We start from the raw sequence: 7,500 nt of genomic DNA on the forward strand, positions 1-7,500 counted from the left end.
ACTAACACACTAATGATTAAACATAAAATTCTAAGTTCTTATCGACCGGAAAGGATGTTTCGAACATCTGAACCCCAACCGAAAACTCCCAGAAAATGTTGCAGTAGCGGTTCATAAACATTTGAACCTCAGTAGAAGATTCCTGTTTGCCTCAGATGGTGACAAATGACGCCAGCTGTCCCGGAGAGCAGGTGGGTTGAGTCAACCACCTGGCATTCCAAACAAGGCGTTTGTTCATTCGTTTGTTTGTTTGTTTGTTCTGTGTTTGTGTTTTTTCTTGAAGTGAAAGCTGCATTTCACGGCTACATGGCGAAGTAGCAAGAGTATATAAAATTCATTGAATTTATAGTTTTTCTTTTTTAAAAATCGATGTTTTGTTAACTTCGATTAAATCTGATTTTTTATTTAGACATTTATAATTTATTTATTATATACTTTCTCTTTACATTTATTCGTCTATGCAATTCAAAACACATTTAATGATAAAATTAATTAAATAACCAGATTTCATTGAATTTATAATTTTTCTTTTATTAAAATCGATGTTTTGTTAACTTCGATTAAATCTAATTTTTTATTTATACATTTATAATTTATTTATTATATACTATCTCTTTACATTTATTCATCTATGCAATTGAAAACACATTTAGTAATAAAATTAATTAAATAACCAGATTCCACGTCCATCACCTTTAGAGCTTTTCAGCAGATTATCAGTCATCTTTTTATTATCAACCATAACTTGGTGTTACAAAACTTGTGGTCAACGACTGTTATACTACGTTTACTTATGATGAGTTTCTAAGTCCGCTATTGCTTAGAAGAAGATTGCTTGATCGACTGTAAATTATCTGGCGTCACTTTTTTGCATATTTTGTCATTGCTTTCGTTACATTGTTGATACTGTTATTGACCTGGTTAGGTTTTGAAAATTAGGCAAAATTATAGTTCTGATTTTTCATGTTAGACTTAATGCGCACACACATTTAAATTATATATATATAATATATATATATATATATATATATATATATATATATATATATATATATATATATATATATATATATATATATATATATATATATATATATATATATATATATATATATGTGTGTGTGTGTGTGTGTGTGTGTGTGTGTGTGTGTGTGTGTGTGTGAGAGAGAGAGAGAGAGAGAGAGAGAGAGAGAGAGAGAGAGAGAGAGAGAGAGAGCATACATAACAAGTTTACAGTGAACTGTGGGTACACAGAATGCTCAGAACTGACTCCTCAATTTAACAGTAAACAAAGACCGCAAACTTTGATAAGAAGATAATACCCTTTTGACAATAAGCAATGGCATTGAAAGCGCACAGTTCGACATTAAAACATAAACCTGAGTGAGTGACCTCTACAACTGAACCGCATAACCTCTAACAACAAAGAACGCTACCATCAGAAGCCACAGAAGTACTGCTTGATCGAAACGCAAGAATTTCCTGAGTGAGATTCTAACCCTGCTTGTAAGAAAATGTTATTTTCCTCCGCTTTTGTTTTTCTCGGGGTACACAGAGTTCACCTCCTAACTGCGTATCTATATTCACTCTTACTTTTTTTATATAGTTTTTTTTTGGATATCCAAAGTTTTTCACGTTAAAGTTTCTGCCTCGTTCGGGGAGAGAGAGAGAGAGAGAGAGAGAGAGAGAGAGAGAGAGAGAGAGAGAGTATAGATCTAGATATGTGTATATATCTACATATATATATATATATATATATATATATATATATATATATATATATATATATATATATATATATATATATATATATATATATATGTATATTTAATATACATATATATATGTAACATGTATATAAATATAGATATATATATAGATATGTATATAAATATATAAATATATAGATATGTATATAAATATATATATATATATATATATATATATATATATATATATATATATATATATATATATATATATATATGTGTGTGTGTATTCATCCATCAGAGTTTAAGATCTGCCCTTGAGCCCAATTCCATTTCACACTCAGCTAAATCCTACCTCTTTGAGTCAATGCGCTGCTGAGATGAACGTAATTAAAGAAAAACATTCGTTTTACGTATTCTATTTGGCTCGCTGGTACCTTTTTACTTCTAAAAAAAAAATAAACAACAGCGAGTTCTTAAGAAAACCAAACACCTTGTGTTTTTCGATGTCCTTTGTGTCCTTGGCGAGGAGAAAACACGTCACGAATCGTCTTCACGCGCACATTGCCCGATCAGTTTCATTTGCAAGCATATTGTTTTCTTATTTTAAGAGAGGGTAAACGGACGCTTTCCCGCGTTATGCTTTGGAAAAGAAAGTGAAGTTCTATACTAGGAATATACAGTATATGTCCTTTTACAAGCGTATAGTCTTTGAGTTTAAGGAAACTGACTTAAGAAGTAAACATGGCTTTAGATTGTCTTCTATTTAACACTTTGTTCTTTTGCAAGCATATAGTCTTTGATGTTAAGGAAGACTGACTTAAAAGGAGAACAAGACTTTATATTGTCTTCTATTTTAATAGGAGCAAAAAACGGACCACTTCGCGCGTTATACTTTGGGAGAGAAGCGAATTCTGTGCTAAGAATAAATATGTACTTTACAAGCATATAGTCTTTGAGTTCAAAGGAGAAAATAAGGACCTTTTTCGCGTTATACTTTGCAAGAGAAAACGAATTCTAAGCAAAGAACAAGTACTTTCTTTACAAGCACACAGTCTTTGATTTTCAAGCACTCAGGATTTAAAAAAAAACGCTGGATAATATGTATAATATACTCATATTTGAAGGAACACAGCAAGGCAACTTCGCAGGTGGTGCTTGAGAGAGGAAAAAAAAAACGTTCTTTGGAGCTAAAAGAAAGTACACTCGGTGACACATATGTCGTCTTATGCTCCGAGAAAAGAGGCAGGAAGCCTTTGTAGTCGATACTTTAGGAAAAAAAATATTCTTTGGAACTGCAAAGGATATTTGGTTTTAGCGAGGATACAGTTTCCTATTTTGAAGGCAGCGCAACTTTGCAGCGAATGCGTTGGATGGAAAAATTTTATTTTTTGAAGATAGAAAAAATGCAGGCAGTTTTATATTTCCATTGTAGATACCGGGAAGCTTTATTGTTTTGAAAGAAAAATGTTTTTAAAAGATTACAAAAAATTACTATATATTGGCTACGTTACATCACATTAAGTTAGTCTGGATTGTATCAAAATGATTTAAAATACGTCAAGATTGTGGTAAAAGCCAAGAGAAAGGCAGAAAAATATAGGTTCTGGAAAAGTAAAATATATTTGAATACCAAGAACATTGTCTATAAAAAATATGTGGAGTCACGTTGGACCATAACCTTTAACTCAAAAGATACCCAAGAAGAAGAAGAAGAAGAAGAAGAAGAAGAAGAAGAAGAAGAAACAGAGGAATGCGACAAACAGTAGCAAAAGAAACCTCGGGAACCGTGTGAACTAAGCTAAGCTAAACTTCTGGAAAGCAGCTAGAAATAAAAAGAAAGAAAAAAAGAAACAGATAATTCTGTTACGTAAGCCATTCGTCTTCGAACGAGCAAGAAAGCAAGGCGGAGTCTCCAGAGCTTTTTTGTACAGAATTTTTGCTCATTGCAATTTTGCGCACTGCAGCTAGCTGGTCTGCGCGTTCTCGAAACACCACCACCACCAGTCGATCGTTTTGGAATTGCGCGGAGGATTTTGATTTGGTTTCTGTCTTGCGCAGGGCGGTTACTGACACTAATTAATACTCTTTGGTTTGAGTTTGTCATTGCTTGGACTCAGCATCTCTCTCTCTCTCTCTCTCTCTCTCTCTCTCTCTCTCTCTCTCTCTCTCTCTCTCTCGTCACTGCACTGATACACGTAGTTTGAGTTTGTGATTGCTCTGACTGAATCTCTCTCTCTCTCTGATATTATGTAGTTCGGTTTTGTAATTGCTTTGACTGAATCTCTCTCTCTCTCTCTCTCTCTCTCTCTCTCTCTCTCTCTCTCTCTCTCTCTCTCTCTCTCTGATATACGTTGTTTGGATTTGTAATTGCTTTGACTAAATCTCTCTCTCTCTCTCTCTCTCCTCTCTCCCTCTCTCTCTCTATCTTGTTTGGATTTGTAATTGCTTTGACTGAATCTCTCTCTCTCTCTCTGCACCAGCTAACTGTAACCCAAATGTCTGCTGTAAACACCTGCCTACTTTGTATGTCAATTCATTCACTCTTGTAACTCTCAGCAAATGACCGCCAGTGCGCGGGTCAGAACGTCAGAGGAAAATAAAACCTTTACAACGGAACATTTTATATGATCTAAGATAACCTAATATACTAATTCAAACTCAGAAACGAAAGGCAAGCGCGTTACCAACTGACCCACACAAGTCATAAAAGAAGTTGGGGCCTAAATATTTCCGAAATACCTGAGGCTTTACTTGAGCAGGTTGATGACATTGCACTCGAATCACTCCATCTCATTGGGTCAATTCGTCCCTAGTTTGACGATCTGGTGTAAGCCATTTTTTCCCCATTCCAAGAAAATGGGCTTCGAAGATTTTGATATTATTCAGAGCTTGTTCTGAGGGCATTTGGCTTCAAAATGTGAAAGCACAGAAGATGAAGTTTGGATGTTTAATAGAGTCCCAAAAACTGAGTCACTCTGGCAGGAAAACCCAGAAACTTAAAAAAGATGGGTTACGCCAGTTCGTCAAAACGGAAGAATTGGTGGTCCCCCTGCCTTTCATTTAAAAACCCCTGCCTTCGATCCCCCATGTGAGGTTGAAATTTATTTCCATAAATAAACGTGATTGCGTGTTGATTTCCACCAGTATCAACAAAATCAGACAAGTAGGCCATAACCTCCATCACGGAACTTGTCACGCCCTTCCCATCTTGCTCGGAGGTCAAGGTTATATTGGAAACCAAAGCCAAGGTGCACTCGGCTCACTTTTGTCTTTAAAGTGAGTTGCCAACGAATGTTTTTGTTTTATTTTATCACTTCAGAAGGACGATGAAATGGAAAAGGAATTACTGATACGATTTTGTTTCTTGAAGGTTATTTTTTTAATGATTTAGATGAGATTTTATTTCTTAGAGTGAAGGTTTATGATAAAGGAGGTTTGACCAGATGTCATTTCTCAGCGGTAATAATATTATGAATGCCAACATAACTGAAGAAAATAGAAGGTTAAAAAAAGTACTTATCTGAAACCCAGATAAGATTAAAACTGAAGTTGGAAGCAAACATATATACACATATATATGTACTCTAAAAAGCATACATACATGTATGTGTATATATATACATATATATAAATATATATATATATATATATTATACACACACACACACACACACACACACATATATATATATATATATATATATATATATATATATATATATATATATACCTACATCTTTTTTATACTTTTAGAGCACAAGTTTTCTCTTATACAATTATGGTTGAATATAAGCGCAAATACAACACTAATAATTTTGTGGCATAAATTTTCGATTTTATGTAGCTTTCTATTTGTATGTATATCTATATATATATATATATATATATATATATATATATATATATATATATATATATATATATATACTATATACACAAACCCCTTTAATTCGAAGAGCCCAATGAATGCATATTAAAATTTACCGGTAAACTTCAAATGAACTGCAATTCCCCAAAAATAAAAGATGCAACCTCTGATGCAGCGCAAGGGAATCAAGAAGAGAAAGAAGAACTGGAAGTGGAAGAGAAAACGGGAGAAACCAGACGGGGAGAAAGAAGGAAGACCCGAAGAATGCGAGTGAAATCGTGGGGAAAGCGAAAGCCAAATAACTGCTGGGAAAGAGGAAGTGTAATTATTTACTTTTTCTCTTTCCATCGAATGTTCTCTTTTATGAAGGTTGTGGGGACGGGAAAGTGGGGAACGTCTTGTAAAAAAAAAAAAAAAAAAAAAGGCGCCGAGGAGAAGAGGGGGAGAAGAGAGAGACATCGAGGATAGGGTTTGCACGGAGGAGGGGAAAATAAATAAGGAGCTGGATTTATGAAGGGAGGGTGGAGGAGAGGAAAGGGATGAGTGGGGTGGTCACTGAGACGAGAGAGAGAGAGAGAGAGAGAGAGAGAGAGAGAGAGAGAGAGAGAGAGAGAGAGAGAGAGAGATATGACTAAATACACACACATATGTATATGCATAAATATATATTATATATTAGTATATATATATATATATATATATATATATATATATATATATATATATATATATATATATATAATTTTCTCATATATGCTATATATATATATATATATATATATATATATATATATATATATATATATATATATATATATACAAAAACAAATAAAAGAATTTGATAAGGAAACTGGTTTATTTACACACACACACACACAGAGAGAGAGAGAGAGAGAGAGAGAGAGAGAGAGAGAGAGAGAGAGAGAGAGAAAGCAGACTCATACATTTAATGAAATAGTTTATGACTCGGTAAACATTCTTTACCCAACTCGGCCACAGTAAATACCTGGATTTCGTGAGCAGCTCTTTATATATGCGTACCACGTATATGAATTATCCGAGAATATAAATCTGACAGATTATTTGAATTATATGAAAGACAGATTTCGTAGTGACTCAGTTTACCCGACGCTGCAGGTTTTGCCTCTGTGAAAATCATAATTATACTAGTGATGAGTATGGCAATAAGATGATAAATTTCTGAATTACCATAATATTCATGAATTCTCGCTTTCTAGAAATATGAATGGAACAAAGAAATACTACTATTAATAATACTATTTTTTATCTTTACTATTATTATTTATGGCGTGACATGAGAGAATAACTAGGCAAACAATAGCACATCCAAAAGAACGAGAAACAGCAAAAAGAACAACTATAAAACAACAAAAACAACAGCTATAAAGCAACAACCACAACAGCAACGGAAATATGTTTTAAGGCCAAGTTAGAAGAAGCCCTAAAACCGTCGCGCGTTGGAAGGCCGAGCTAAAATATGACGGAATACGACGGTTACGAAACTTACGACATTGCTTGGTCTCTGAGTCCGGATAGATTGCTCGCTGTTGCTTCTGTTGCTTCAAACAATATGCAAAGTTGCTCTTCTTCGGGAAATACATAGGCGTACACGCGTGCACACATGAGAAGTGACAATTTTTCTTTTTGTTTATGTATCTGGAGATTGTCAGTTATGGGATCTGCTTGCTTGAAAGCTGTGCAGAGTTACGCTCTCTCTCTCTCTCTCTCTCTCTCTCTCTCTCTCTCTCTCTCTCTCTCTCTCTCATAAATATGTAGTATTCATGAAAGAATTACAAAATGCTCTCTCTTTCTCTCTCTCTCTTATAAATATGTGGTATTTATAAAATACTTACAAAATTCTCTCTCTCTCTTTCTCATAAATACGTAGTATTCATAAAA

The 7,500-nt window shown here is 34.0% G+C and overlaps 2 protein-coding genes and 1 long non-coding RNA gene across 4 annotated transcripts in view; 2 read left to right on the forward strand and 1 right to left on the reverse strand.

Annotated features, from left to right (window-relative positions):
- Positions 1–7,500, reverse strand: part of LOC136849953 (protein TRC8 homolog) — a 104,571-nt gene that overhangs the window by 62,006 nt on the left and 35,065 nt on the right. The gene's annotated exons all lie outside the window — the stretch shown is intronic.
- The window catches only part of LOC136849955 (SH3 domain-binding glutamic acid-rich protein homolog), a 103,727-nt gene that overhangs the window by 43,245 nt on the left and 52,982 nt on the right, over positions 1–7,500 (forward strand). The gene's annotated exons all lie outside the window — the stretch shown is intronic.
- LOC136849957 (uncharacterized) overlaps positions 1–7,500 on the forward strand; it is a 40,830-nt gene that overhangs the window by 32,494 nt on the left and 836 nt on the right. The gene's annotated exons all lie outside the window — the stretch shown is intronic.

Source organism: Macrobrachium rosenbergii, chromosome 21, assembly GCF_040412425.1.
Source record: "Macrobrachium rosenbergii isolate ZJJX-2024 chromosome 21, ASM4041242v1, whole genome shotgun sequence".
In the NCBI taxonomy this organism is placed as follows: Eukaryota; Metazoa; Arthropoda; class Malacostraca; order Decapoda; family Palaemonidae; genus Macrobrachium; species Macrobrachium rosenbergii.